Raw genomic sequence first — 15478 nt, forward strand, 5'->3', positions numbered from 1 at the left:
TTCAGAGCGACAGGGGCTGATGTGAATAATGCCAAGAGCGAGGTCTACCTCTCCCAGGCACGGCCTGTTGGCCGGGGCCCGCCGACCATGTTCCCTGTGAAGCCGGCCATCAAGGTTCTGGGGGTCATTATCAACGGGACCAACACAGGCACCCAGACCTGGGAGGAAGCTTTATCCAAAGTTCAAAGGAATATCCATGGCTGGAGCACAAGGCCCTTGACAATGACTGGTAAGGTGCTGATTGTAAAGGCCATCCTCTTCCCTATCCTTCTCTACGTCGGCATGATATTTCCCCCAGACAGGCACACAGCAAAATTGATCACAAGAATTATATTTCGGTTTTGTATGGGGGAGTAAAATTGAGAGGCTGAAAAGAGTGCAGATGGTGAAGGGCGCCCTGGATGGAGGTAGGGGGGTCCCTGACGTTGTGCGGCTCATTAAGGCGCAGGGGCTTGCATATGTGTTTAAGAACATCCAGGCTGCTGGCAAAGTAAAAGCGGTTCACTTTCTTGCCAGCAGCCTGGATGTTCTTAACCACATATGCCACTCTGCGCCATGGACAACACCAGGCCACACTCGTGGGATCCCCCGCTGTTCTACAGGGTGCTCCGACAATGTGACCTTTGTGAACTGAATATACAATAATATTGCACTGTGCCAATATCAATATACTCTAAATAAGTGTTTTCAGTAGTTTAACAAATTAAGTGTAATCAGCATTAGGTAAAGAAAATAAGATTGTATTTTTTTTTTTTTATCTTCTCTATGACATTGTAATTAAAATATATACTTATTTTGTGTAAATGCAACACATAATACAATCCTTTCAAAATAAATTAATCACATATTCCTCCATTTCAATAATTCCTATTACAGTACACTGATGTACTTAATGTTTATCCAATATCTATAGACTCTGATTTTGTGTAAAAACACACTGGGAATTACCATATTTCTTGGTAACACACCCTGTCATGCATCATTGTTTCAATATCTAAACTGTACAACATGGGTTGTCAAACACATCACCAAGAGTTGAAATGTTTTGTTTGTTATCCAATTCACAATCAAATCTCTTTTTTCTGCTAAGGAGAGTTTGCATTAAATAGGATATGTACAATGCATGACAAGTTATGTATTTTAAGGTCAGATTCAGTACGTATTCTTATAATGGAAGAAATTGTTTACAAATACAGGACAGCAAAAACATAACTGAAAATGTATCTAAAAATATTTATTTATATCAAATCTTTGCTCTTCGATATTTTCCAGCTGTGTCTCATGAGGCATTGAGGAGAATTATGAGCTCTGATTTCCCTTGAACGTTTCTTATCTGCCCTTCAGGATGTCCTGTAAAATAAGATGGGACAAGTAATTTCACTGGACTGGCCTGCAGCAGTCATCCAATAGATGGCCAACACATGAGGAAATACTTTGTCAACAGCTGTATTTTCAAGATGTCCTTTTTCCCCAACATTTGTGATAATACACATTACTGTAGGTATGTTTATTTATATAAATATATACTTCTGAGCATGTGTGTGTATGGACACCCAGGTGTGGAGATGCAGAGAGTAGTTAAACAAGCAAATGGTTGAAGGGCCAGAGACAGGGACAATGGAGAAGAGGCAAGAATAGTAATCAAAGAGGCAAGCAGATGGTCAGGCATTCAGGAAAACAATCCACAGAGGACCTTCCAGGAATTAAGGGTAGATGCAAGCAGGCACTAGTCAAAGATCACAAGAAAAGGCAACACATGGGGTTAGGGCTAGGGCTCAGAAATGGAATAATATTGACTTAATCAAGGGTAAGTGCAACTAAGGGGTATATATATGCAGAGGAAGAGGGAAGCAGGGAACAGTGGCTGGGAGTGCTGGACCAATGGGAGAAGAGGGTTGAATGAACAATCGCACATGGTGCTGGGGAATGTTTGAGGCAGAGTTAGAACCTGGGAGATGATGACTTCTGGAGGCGAACTTGGAAAGTGTAGGGGGAAGTTCACAACACCATACCTTTATAACTGCCCAAAGACTCGCCATCGTGGTTAGTGTGAATGAACCCAGCAAGTCACGGTAAGAGGACAGGACAGCAGAATACAAAACAGGACCCAGCGCAGAATTAACCAGAGAAACCATATATTATCCCTGAAATAAAAGATGTGATGTTTTAAAATGGCTCCTACTGTATCAGAATATTTCTCATGAGATTTTGTACACATGCCACATTCATATTTTTCATATGAATCATTAGTTTAATGTTTAATTAGTTATAAATTTGAAACATTTAATAATTAATAGGACAGTATTTTTGGGGATTGGGTAAAACCTGGAACACCGGAACAGTGGAAAGATTTACAAAGACATCCAAAACTGAAAAAAACTTATTCTGTGCTTTCAGAAACTAAGTTTTTATTGAAAATATTCTATTACATAGTGTAAATAATATTACATACTTAACTTTAATACTAATAACAGAAACAACAACAACAACAACAACAACAACAATAATAATAATAATTATAAAGAATATACATTTTTTACAATTTGTTAAACTGAATAGTAATAGTGGCATTTAGGTACAATACTGCTACAATAGTGTTATGCTGGGGCAGTGTTTGTGGAACTGGGAATAGACCCCCAAACTGGTGACCCCCATGCCACAATGGCCCTGTTTCAGAAAGCAGGTTTAACAAACTGTACTCTGGGTTGACTAACTCTGAGCTGTCAAACTCAGAGTTTTTGGTTTCAGAACAGATGATAACAATTAGTTCAATCAGCTCTGAGTTGATTTAACCCTGAGTAAAGCGTGTGCAGGAGGAGAGTAAAAGCCTCATCAATGGAATGCAGAGAACACGATTCACCATGGCAACAGGAGAAAAAAGGGCTCGAACCTCCTACTTCTCCCCAGTGGAGACAGAAATATTAATGACTGCGTATGCAGAATATAAGTATATATACATGTATATAGCAATACAGTAGCAGCAACAAAAGAACATGAGCTGGTGTGGCAGCACTGTGGAGTAGTGGTTTGGGTTCTGGGTTCTGGACTCATAACTGGAAGGTTGTGGGTTCAAATCCTGTTCAAATGAGACAGTGCTGTTGTACCCTTGAGCAGGTACTTCACTAAGATTGCTCCAGTAAAATGCCTAGCAGTATAAATGGGTACAAATGTAAGTTGCCCTGGATAAGAGCATCAGCTAAATGACAAATAATGTAATGCAGCAGAAAATTACTGACTGAGTCAATGTGTGAGTATTAATTGAAAAAAGTGTTCCACTTATTCAACACATTTATATATATATATATATAAAAGTTTAAAAATAACTGGCACTACAATAGTTTTAATCAATCTTAAATGCGGGGTGCCTTATCACAGGGATTTTATATCGAACAATTATCCGGTCAAGGAAGGATGGACAGCAGCTCAAAAATTATTTATTAGAGAAAAAGTGAACATCATAATGATCTGAGTAAGATAAGTCGAAACGTGTAAGCATTATGATAATACGAGGATACAGTTTAAAGTTCCAGTTGCAATAGGAGGAAACAAAATATTGATTATAGTAGGATATAGCTATATATATACTCACCACGGGCAAATCTGGCGCTCAGTGTACACTCAAGTTGCGAGTCATGCACAGACCCAGGCCACTTTGCTTCCACGTTGCTGATGATGTGGCTGTATCACATATGATCTTAAGTGCAGAGCAGTAATTAGCTGCAGTAACTGTATCTGGAATGCTGAAGGCTACTATTAGGCTTACCTGCACATGAATGCTGTGGAAAGACTTCCTATTCACATACACTCACCTAAAGGATTATTAGGAACACCATACTAATACTGTGTTTGACCCCCTTTCGCCTTCAGAACTGCCTTAATTCTACGTGGCATTGATTCAACAAGGTGCTGTAAGCATTCTTTAGAAATGTTGGCCCATATTGATAGGATAGCATCTTGCAGTTGATGGAGATTTGTGGGGTGCACATCCAGGGCACGAAGCTCCCGTTCCACCACATCCCAAAGATGCTCTATTGGGTTGAGATCTGGTGACTGCGGGGGCCAGTTTAGTACAGTGAACTCATTGTCATGTTCAAGAAACCAATTTGAAATGATTCGACCTTTGTGACATGGTGCATTATCCTGCTGGAAGTAGCCATCAGAGGATGGGTACATGGTGGTCATAAAGGGATGGACATGGTCAGAAACAATGCTCAGGTAGGCCGTGGCATTTAAACGATGCCCAATTGGCACTCAGGGGCCTACAGTGTGCCAAGAAAACATCCCCCACACCATTACACCACCACCACCAGCCTGCACAGTGGTAACAAGGCATGATGGATCCATGTTCTCATTCTGTTTACGCCAAATTCTTACTCTACCATCTGAATGTCTCAACAGAAATCGAGACTCATCAGACCAGGCAACATTTTTCCAGTCTTCAACTGTCCAATTTTGGTGAGCTTGTGCAAATTGTAGCCTCTTTTTCCTATTTGTAGTGGAGATGAGTGGTACCCGGTGGGGTCTTCTGCTGTTGTAGCCCATCCGCCTCAAGGTTGTACGTGTTGTGGCTTCACAAATGCTTTGCTGCATACCTCGGCTGTAATGAGTGGTTATTTCAGTCAGAGTTGCTCTTCTATCAGCTTGAATCAGTCGGCCCATTCTCCTCTGACCTCTAGCATCAACAAGGCATTTTCGCCCACAGGACTGCCGCATACTGGATGTTTTTCCCTTTTCACACCATTCTTTGTAAACCCTAGAAATGGTTGTGCGTGAAAATCCCAGTAACTGAGCAGATTGTGAAATACTCAGACCGGCCCGTCTGGCACCAACAACCATGCCACACTCAAAATTGCTTAAATCACCTTTCTTTCCCATTCAGACATTCAGTTTGGAGTTCAGGAGATTGTCTTGAGCAGGACCACACCCCTAAATGCATTGAAGCAACTGCCATGTGATTGGTTGGTTAGATAATTGCATTAATGAGAAATTGAACAGGTGTTCCTAATAATCCTTTAGGTGAGTGTAATCTCCTTCATTTACTGAAGGAGCTGTAATAGGAATATGAGTGCCATCTATACAGCCAATCACACCTGGAAACCCTAAACTATATCAAATGAACTGATTAGTGCTTCAAGTCTAAAGCTTCATACTTAATAAATTATTTTTTGCTTCGACTGATACCTGCAATTCTGTGGAGTTCTTCTTTGATGAGTCTTGTGGGTCTGTGACTTGGGAACACCACAAAAGTGCACAGTACATGTTTCAGTGCCAGAGTCACATTTCTGACAGGCCGACAGACGGCTGCCTTGGAAATATGCTCAGCGTCACTGATGTTATATAGAAAACTCACGCTGACAAAAAAAGTGCAACACAAAGAATCTGTCCTGAACTGAGAGCATGTCCACGATGTGTCATATGAACAGGGGCGTCACAAGGGGGTAGGCATCCTAGGCAATTGCCTGGGGCCCCGTGGCATCACCGTCAGGAATTATTTTACCTGGGGCCCCCACATACCCTTGAATCGCCTCTGCATATGAACGATCCGAGCGTTCCAAGCCTGGCTTTCTCTCATTTAAAATAATGGCCCCAAAATCATTTCTGGCCCAATTGATAGTAGAAAGGGTCCCCTTTACACCTACAGTAGTGTTATGCTGGGGCAGTGTTTGTGGAACTGAGAATAGACACCCAAACAGGTGTCCTCCATGCCTAAACAGAAGTATTTACAAGTGAAAACAGAAGTATTTACAAGTTGCCACAGAGAGAGACAGGAGAGTACAGTTGAGAGGTAGCCATCTTGTTGTTTGACTAGTTTCAGACCAGTCTTAGCATTGCTCATTTTGTTTTAAGTTTGCCTTAAATTGATGTTAGCATTGTCTGTAGTTTGCCTAAATTGAAGTCAATTCAGTTCAGTTCAAATTGAGTTGGTTGAGGTTGAGTTGAGATTTTGTCTAGGACTAGCAGGAATTCTGTTGCAGGAGGAGCCAGGTGGGGCCAGTTAGGTGTGAATTGGGGGCAGGTAGACAAAAGCTACTTGTTGAGAAAGAGCTGCGCTGTTTCTCGCTGACAAAAGTTAGGACGTTGACTAGCAGCAGGAACCAAGAGATGTGTAAAGAAACAAAAAACAAGTAACATTTAGAAGCATGTGGCCACTACAGTGTCAGGTTTGCAGAATGATTGCCTTCCTGGATGAACTCATCCAAGAAGGCTTCATTTGTGAACGTTGTCGGCAGGTTGAAATCCTAGAGATCAAGGTTCGTGATCTTGAGGCTCAGCTTGGCGATCTGCGCTGTATTAGGGATATAGAAGAATTGGTCAATCAGCCCATGAGAGAGATGGTGTGCAGCCAAAACCTAAGAGAGTTGAGACCTTAGAGCAGCACACTGTAGAGAACTGCTGGGTTACAGTAGGTCGTAACCACAGAAAAGGGCGTGCACAACCTCTAGAGACACCCCAAGAGCTAGAATTGCCCAACAGGTTCCAACTGCTGGACACCGAGTTGGACAGTGACAGCTCAGAGGGTGATGGGAGGGCAGTTGAGCACCAGAGCACCATGGTGCCCACTCCCCCAGAGAAGAAGGATGTAGTTATAGTAGGAGACTCAATTCTTAGAGGTGTATATCACACAGTGTGTTCTAGTGACAAGGAGACCCGCATGGGATCTTGCCTGCCTGGTGTTCAGGTGCAGATCTCCCTAAACTAGTAGATGGGCTACTGGCCAAAGCCGGGGGGAATCCACTGGTCATGGTCCACATTGGAACCAATGACATAGGAAAAGGTAGGACAGAGGTTCTGCAAGACAAATTTAAAGAGTTAGGAACAAAAGAGCAGAACCCCCACTGTAGTTTTCTATTAAATACTTCCGGTACCACGTGCCAGGTCAGGGAGACAGGCAGAGATTAGAAAGTTTAACGTGTGGTTGAAAGCTTGGTGTAGGGAAGAGGGGTTTAGGTTTATGGAGCATTGGTCTTTCTTCTTGGATAGATGGGACCTGTACAAACGGGACGGTCTACATCTAAACAGAAGGGGGGCTAATGCATTGGGAGAGCATATGTGCAGAGTAATTGAGAATCATTTAAACTAGGGACCAGGGGGGCAGGGAGCTCTGACAATGGGAGATGTTCCACTAAGGAAAGAAAACCAAGGGAAACTGCCAATAGGAAAGTCCTGAAATGTTTGTACCTCAATGCCAGGAGTATAAGGAACAAGATGTTAGACCTGGAAGCCACAGTGCAGGCGTGTGACTATGATGTTGTAGGAGTGACAGAAACATGGCTTACAGAAAATGATGGGGATGAATACAAGTTGGAAGGATACACACAGTTTAGGAGAGACAGGCAAAATCGAAGAGGGGGTGGGCTAGCATTATATGTGAAAAGTGACATTGAGGCAGAAGAACTTGTATTAGATCCCAGTAACGGAACAGAATCTTTGTGGGTGAAACTTTTGAACAAGAGATCTGGAGGATTAGCGGTAGGAGTGTTACAGGCCACCAAACTCACATATTCAGAAAGATGCTGCATTGTACAGTGTAATCAGGACTGCATGTAGCTTGGATGTGGCTGTTATAATGGGGGATTTCAATTTCCCAAACTTAGACTGGGAAAGCCCAGTGGGGACTACAGAAGCAGAAAAAGAAATGATTGAGATGGTAAAAGACTGCTTTCTAACTCAATTTGTCAGGGAACCAACCAGAGAGAGCGCATGTATTGACTTGATCTTTTCAAATGACCAAGATAGAGTCAGGGGGACAGTAGTTCCAATGGCAAACTGTGATCACAATACGGTTAGCTTTGAGATATTCTTTCAAAAAACAAGGACCAAGTCTAAAACAATGGTCTACAATTTTAGAAAAGCAAACCTTGAAGGTATGAGACGGCACTTAGAAGAGGTAGACTGGAGCACACTGGATACAGATTCAGTTGAAAATGGATGGGTATATTTTAAGAATATACTACTTGAGGCTCAGGAGCAATTTGTACCAAAACTTAGCAAATTGAGGACCAAAAACACTGGCCAAAATGGTTTAATAGAGGAATGCAAAAATATATCAAGAGAAAGAAAATGTTGTATAGCGCATAGAAAAGGGATGGTGACGAAACACAATACGTAGAATATGTTGAACTGCAAAGAGATCTTAAGAAAGGGATCAGGAAAGCAAAGAGGGAAATAGAAAGAAACATAGCTCTTGGAGCTAAAACCAATGCAAAGAGCTTTTTTCAATATTACAACAGCAAGCGGTCAATAAAGGAAGAAGTGAAACAGATAAAGGGCAAAAATTGAGGTATCTTGGAAAACTAACAAGATGTGGCAAATGTTCTAAATGAGTATTTCACAGAGGTTTTTTACAAAAGAAAAGACAAATGACATGCCACAGGTTGACAATCAGTCCAGTCAAACCATAAGAGAGATCAGGATAAATGAGGAGGAGGTACTAAAGGGACTAGCAGAATTTAAAACAAACAAATCACCTGGGCCAGATGGGATATTTCCAACAGTACTTAAAGAAATGAGGGAAATTATTTATAGGCCGCTAACTCAATTATTTCAAATGACACTTTGAACAGGGGATGTGCCAACTGACTGGAAGACAGCAAATGTCATACCAATCCACAAGAAAGGGGACAAAACTGAGCCAGGAAATTACAGACCAATCAGTCTCACCTGCATCACCTGTAAAATGTTGGAAAAAATGATTAGACAGAAAATAGAGGAGCATCTTAATGAAAAACATATTCTTGGAGATAGTCAGCATGGGTTTAGATGAGGCAGATCATGTCTTACTAATTTATTAGAATTGTTTGAACACGCAACTGCAGCTGTAGATCAGGTGAAAGCATATGATATGATATACTTAGATTTCCAAAAAGGTTCCTCACCAAAGACTGATCTTCGAATTGGAAGCTGTAGGCATTCAGGGTAATGTAAGTAGATGATTATGAACTGGTTGATGTCTAGGAAACAGAGGGTGTCGATTAGAGGAGTCGCTTCTAACTGGAGTGAGGTTGTTAGTGGAGTTCCACAGGGATCGGTACTAGGGCCTTTGCTTTTTCTAATCTATATTAATGATCTGGACTCTGGGATAGTTAGCAAACTTGTCAAATTTGCCGATGATACTAAAATAGGTGGCTCAGCAGATACAATCTTGGCAGCACAGGCTATTCAGAGGGACTTAGATAATATTCAGTTGTGGGCCGACACCTGGCAGATGAAATTCAAAATGCAAGGTATTACATGCAGGTAACAGAAATGTCCACTATAATTACACTATGGGAGGTACAAATCTAGATGAAGTAACGCATGAGAAAGACCTAGGAGTCTATGTGGACTCCTCACTTTCTCCATCCAAACAATGTGGGGAAGCAATAAAAAAGGCAAACACAATGCTAGGGTATATTGTCAAAAGTGTAGAATTGAGAACAAGGGCAGTGATGTTCAGACTGTGCAATGCACTAGTTAGAGCTCATCTGGATACTGTGGACAGTTCTGGGCTCCACACTTCAAGAAAGATATTGCTGCTCTAGAGGCAGTTCAGAGGAGAGCAACCAGACTTATTCCAGGTCTGAAGGGAAAGTCCTACTGAGAGACTGAGGAACTGAACCTTTTCACCCTGGAACAGAGGAGACTACGTGGGGACTTGATCCAAGTCTTCAAAATCATGAAAGGCATCGACCACATCAAACCAGAGGAGCTTTTCCAGATCAGCAGGGACACACGCACCCGGGGACACAAATGGAAATTGGGCTTCAAGGCATTCAAAACGGAAAACAGGAGACACTTCTTCACACAGAGAAGCGTCACAATCTGGAATAAACTACCCAGCGATGTGGTAGAAGCTGAAAGTCTTGGAATATTTAAAAATAGACTGGATAGGATCCTTGGATCACTTAGATATTAATGAACACCAAACGAGCACGATGGATCGTTTGTAAACTTTCTTATGTTCTTATGTTCTAAATTGGAATGTGAGCTGGCTTTTTATTAATTAAAATAACGTCCCCAGAACCAATTTATGTCCTTTGGATAGTAGAAAGGATCCCCTTAAACAACACTATTGTAGCACTATTGTACCTCAATGCCAGTATTACTTTTACACATTCTGTTCAGTTTAACAAATTGTAGAAAATGTGTATTCATTATTATTATTATTAGGGGGCCAAGCAACGAAGTTGCTAGACAACCTTTTGTAATTATTCGGATTATTATTAGTGCTGGAAGCCTATTGTTTCTGTTAGGATTTTTATTATTATTTTTATTTTTTTTCGTTCCGCCAAAACATCTAATGCCCCTAAAACACTCATACATGCATGAAAACTCACGAAACGCACAAGTGTTAAAGAAACCACTTATACCTACAAATGCAGCGACAACTGCACATGCTGGTGTCATGGTGTTGCTAAATATTGTGATAGGAATCTAAATTGTGAAATGCAACAGAAATCTTCTTCTCCAAAACCTAATGACACATACATATGCCACTTCACACACATGCATACCTTATGCCCCACTATTACGCTTGTTCATCAGAAGTTCCCCGGGCGCACGCTTTGTCCACCATGTAGCATTCTCTGATTCCAGCTTTGGTGCCTTCTAATCCATGCCACTTATACCCACTGTGACACAGATTGGCATGCATGACACTAGTACAGAGTCCTACCAAGGGTGTTAAAGGCTAGTTGTCCCAGTGAAAAACATGGGTGCTGTGGGCCAATGAAAAAAAATGTATGTTTCGCTTCAGACAAGTATCACATTACCTCTACACTGGAATGCAGTATGCACATGAAACTCAGCACCTATGTCTATGTCTGTGCATTGAACATAAAACCTGATAATTAGGTTTGTGAGGTACACGGTTAAGCCGCAATGTTGGATTTAACGTGCGAAAATGAAAACAGCTACTACTCCGGAACTCTAAAGCTCAGTCCATGTATTACATAGACATTGCTATCTATCACGTCTGCAAGAGGCAAGTGACTGTGTGCAACAACATGGCAGCCACAAGAAAATGACTGTGCACGAATGCAAAATACATGTATTTATAAAAGCATGAAATTGACCCCAGTAAAACCTATCAGCAAATTTCAAAAACTCACCAAATTGTGTTACAATATGTCACTTATGACAGCAAATATATTCAGAACTATAGCTTAATGAACTTAAATTGTCAGTGATTAAACTAGCAGAAAGATCTGTCAAAGTTGATGAAGCCAAGTTTGATAGGACACGAAATCTGGCTGCTGTACCCAACCAGAATGACAGCTTCACGTCAGACACATCATGACATTCCTTATGTAGACCTCTGCCTCCATCATGTGGCCAAACTTTGGGAATTGCATTCTGCATTTTGATGACACAATGAAAACTTAACATAAATGCTAAAATTACGTGATAAATACAATGGTAACTTACATAATTAATGCATGCAATCAAGAAATTAATATTATACTTCACTGACATTGAAATACACACTTCAAGTGACAAAAGATTGAAACCTCAAATCTATACAAATCTATACTACATCGGATTAGAATTGAAAATTACACATTTAATAACACATGCATTTAAACTACAAATGCCTGCTCAAATCTGAAACCTACTGATACAACATGGAAGCCTTAAAAGTTGCATGCAACTTCTAGTTATTATTATTATTATTATTATTATTATTATTCCGCCATATATTTCAAATGGCCATAAAATGTAAACTACTAGACAGAATCTCACCAAATTTGGTATGCTGGTAGATGCCTATATGACGTTGTCCTTCCACAAATTTGGAGGTCATATGCCTTATCGATTTGCTGCCAATTTCTGGCACATGGTTTGGTAGCCATATTGGATTGGTCAATAATATTCAATTATCTTCTTCTCTGAAACCGTTAGGCAGACTGAAGTGAAATTTTGCACACATAACCTTGGCTTGGTCAGATTTGTTTGCTGATTCATCAAATAACCTGTCTGCTATGATCAAATCATTTCATAATGTTTTGTCCATAAATTTCAAACGTTCATGAAATTAAAACAATATAATAGAAACTCACCAAAATTGGCGTGTTGGTAGATACCTATAGCAGGTTGTCCCACACAAAATGTGGAGGTCGTACGGCATATGGTGTGGTGCCAATATTAGATTAAGTGACAATTATAAGACCATATTCAAACCTCTTCTCCTTCCAAACTGCTAATGGGACAGATATGAAACTTGGTGCATGACTTAGTGTTATGACCTATATTCAGATTTGTAAATGTAAATTCTTAAAAAAGGATAATAAAACTAAATTTGTCTGTACTTTCAAAAACTTAACCTAACACACTTAGATAGCACATCTATCAATCACAGACAATGTCACCACTTGTAGGGACCACATACTCTGAAACTCAACCATCATGCCAAGCTTTCAGCAGGATTAATCCACAAGAACTCAAACACATGCAGGTCTTGACATATACAAGATACAAGAACATCTCTTAGTCTTGCATTTCATGCCTTTACCCACTGCACCACTGGGGAGTTTGCTATTAAGGTTTGGATTTATAATGGAGAACATTTAGATACATGTTATACATTCATGTGGACCTGAAAAAAAGAGGGAGCTGTACTACCAATACAAATTTAACTAATAGTAATTGTGATGGAGTGTGTTGTAGTTAAACTGTTTTTTAAAAGTTATTAATGGTGGTAATTTATTGTATTTAAAAAAAGGGAAAAAAATGTTTTAAAAAGAAGAGCATGGTTGGTATTAACAACTCTTATGAACTTACCTGCAGTGAAGGGAAAGGGGGAGTTGGGCTGGAGTTGCTGGGGTTGGTGTGTTGGTGGCCATGTTGTTGAAGGGTAAAAGTGGTTACAGAGGCCATGCTGGAGAAGTGCAATATATGCTGGGCCATTACCCTATTTATTGTAGTAAGGTAGCCACTCTTAATTCTCTGGCCATAAGGGAAGGGTTCAAGGGGTTATAGGAAAGGGGTGTTTACAATAATGTTTTGTTTTACTTTTCTTTGAAGGGATAGGTTTTCTATCATTATTCTGTCCAGCTATTTGTTTTTTTGTTTTTCCATTACAAAAAAAGAACTGTCTATCTGGTCCTACGTGTTCCCTGCTTGATGACACCTGACCCTGGGTCCGTAACAGTAATCTTTACAAATATTTAAATAATTAACAATTTTATATTGTCTATGTATTCATTGTAAGAAGACTTTAGTTAATGTAGTATATTGCAGAGTACAAGAAATATATCACACTCATATTATACATATTCATATTACAAACTATTCCACCACAATATTACACATATTATATCACATATTATATCACACTCATATTACAAACGATGAAGTTATGAGCTAAGTACTCTCACAGGCATAGGATAGTTTTCTGATATATTGCTTTAGTTAGGTTTGGCTCAGACAGTAAGGTCAGTGCACTACGGCACAGAAAACCTGGTTTCGAGTTCTGCCATGGCCAGAACTAGAAAGTATGTTAAACATGATATATTCCTACACATGTGTTTGGCTGCTTATAGCTTTATTAGTTTCAATATTCATGTACTAGCATTATCATATTATCAATTCTGGGCCATTTGGCATTGTGGTTAGATCACTACACTGTGGTGTGTGAGACCTGGGTTCAAATCTCATCATGACTGAAACTCTAAAGTCTATTAAATATGCCATACCTTTCCACATATGCTTGGCCCCCTACATTGCTGCTTGCAGCTGTATTTGTTATTGTTGTTGTTATTAGTATTAAAGTTAAGTATTTCATATAATTTACACTATGTAATACAATATTTTCAATAAAAACTCAAGTTTCTGAAAGCCCAGAATAAGTATTTCTCTGTTTTGTACATCTTTGTAAATCTTTCCATTGTTCAGGCATTCCGGCATTCTGGCGTTCCGGTGTTCTGGGTTTTACCCAGTACCGTATTTTTGTTTATACCTAATCATATTTAAAGCCATTGCACCTGTGTGCTGTTTTCCTTGGTTACCTTCCATCCTTCTCTCTGGGGTCTTGTGTCCCAGTGGTTGGGGGTGGTGGTTGTGTCAGTGCTGGTGCTTGTGGTATTTTGTAGCTGGGTGGTGGTCATGTCTGTGCAGGAACTGGTGCTGGTGGTAAATTGTAGCTGGGTGGTGGTCGTGTCTGTGCTGGTGCTGGTGATGGTGGGAACTGCAGATACAGTGTAAAGTCATCGGTACATTGAAACTCAGTGTGTCTTTGATTTCCCAGTTGAATAAATCATATTTTTGTGAACAGTTTAATGTAATAATAATTCACAGTACTAGTAATTTGGCTGATTAAGTAAAAATGAACTTTGTTTATAACTTGTGTAACAAAATTCACAATGTACAGTATGTAGCATTTAATTGAGGTTTTCTATTCCTCATACTGTTTTGCTATTCGTGTTGCACCTCTGAATATTTGCTACTAGTATTTTATAAGAGTTTACTTTACCTGAAACCTGAAGATCAAAATCATGCTAAATGTTTATATTTGTAGTTGTAGGATGTACTACAGCCGTAGCCACACCCCCAGTGAATGACCTCACATGTTATGTTCACTCTAACAAGAATCAAAAAGTTAGTTCATGTTCCTGAGAGCTCAAGTGAGTACAAACTCCTTCTTTCTCCCAAACAAAACAACACAACATGGTGTCAGAAATGGTTAGAACGCGTCTTCATTGAAGAACAAGGCAACTGGAGTTTCAGCAGATCTTTTGGACAGAAAAAGTACAGTAAGACTGATTTAAAGCTAAAATAAAGCAGTTAAAAGTTTAAGCTCATGTGCTAGACACATTTCTAAGGTGCCGCAGAGCTGCTACAGAGGTGGTGCCCCACGTTGCTAGGCAACCAAAGGAGACTGCCAGCTGCACCTGCAGATGGAAACACTGTATAAAAGCAGGGAAACCGTTCAAGGAAAAGAGTTCAACTGACAAGACAAGCAGGAGGCTGCAAGCAAAAAAAAGACAGAGAAAATGGGTGAAAATGAGTCTCCTACATCTCTGACTACATATCAGATAACACAAGACCAGAAGAATGGCTTTGAAGAATGTTAAATGGCTTTGAACGCCTACAGCTGGATAGTGCACTTACGCTAGAAAAAGCCATAACAATGGCCAGGCAAAGCGAAAATGTTCACAAACAGCAGGCAGAGCTCAGACAAGGGGAGAGTGATACCTTGAAGCTTCATACTGTGCAGTAAGAAAAATCATATGGATCACTCACACCTACAATTCAAAGAATCTATGTACACTGCACTTGCAAAGAAACAGCACATCCTGTTAAGGAAAACGGACAAAGTGCTGATGGGACCTGGAAGAAATGCCTTAAATGTGCGAGGAATCTTCTCCGCTCCTATAACAAAAAAATGGGAAAACATTGAACAAGGATATCTACATTGTGCAAAACCTCTTCACACCCATACTGGGCAGACTTGCAATTGAAAACCTCAACCTGATTGCTCGACTAGATACTCTGATGCAAT

At 40.2% G+C, this 15478-nt stretch overlaps 1 long non-coding RNA gene across 1 annotated transcript; it reads right to left on the reverse strand.

The window, feature by feature from the left end:
* Positions 1-1213: 1213 nt before the first annotated feature.
* Positions 1214-12848, reverse strand: LOC136749156 (uncharacterized). The gene is made up of 3 exons (XR_010816715.1): positions 12760-12848; positions 2013-2144; positions 1214-1350 (listed from the first exon to the last, which is right to left on the reverse strand). It is a non-coding gene; the product is annotated as an uncharacterized LOC136749156 (long non-coding RNA).
* Positions 12849-15478: the final 2630 nt, after the last annotated feature.

The sequence above is a fragment of the Amia ocellicauda genome, chromosome 5, assembly GCF_036373705.1.
Source record: "Amia ocellicauda isolate fAmiCal2 chromosome 5, fAmiCal2.hap1, whole genome shotgun sequence".
NCBI classification, from domain to species: domain Eukaryota; kingdom Metazoa; phylum Chordata; class Actinopteri; order Amiiformes; family Amiidae; genus Amia; species Amia ocellicauda.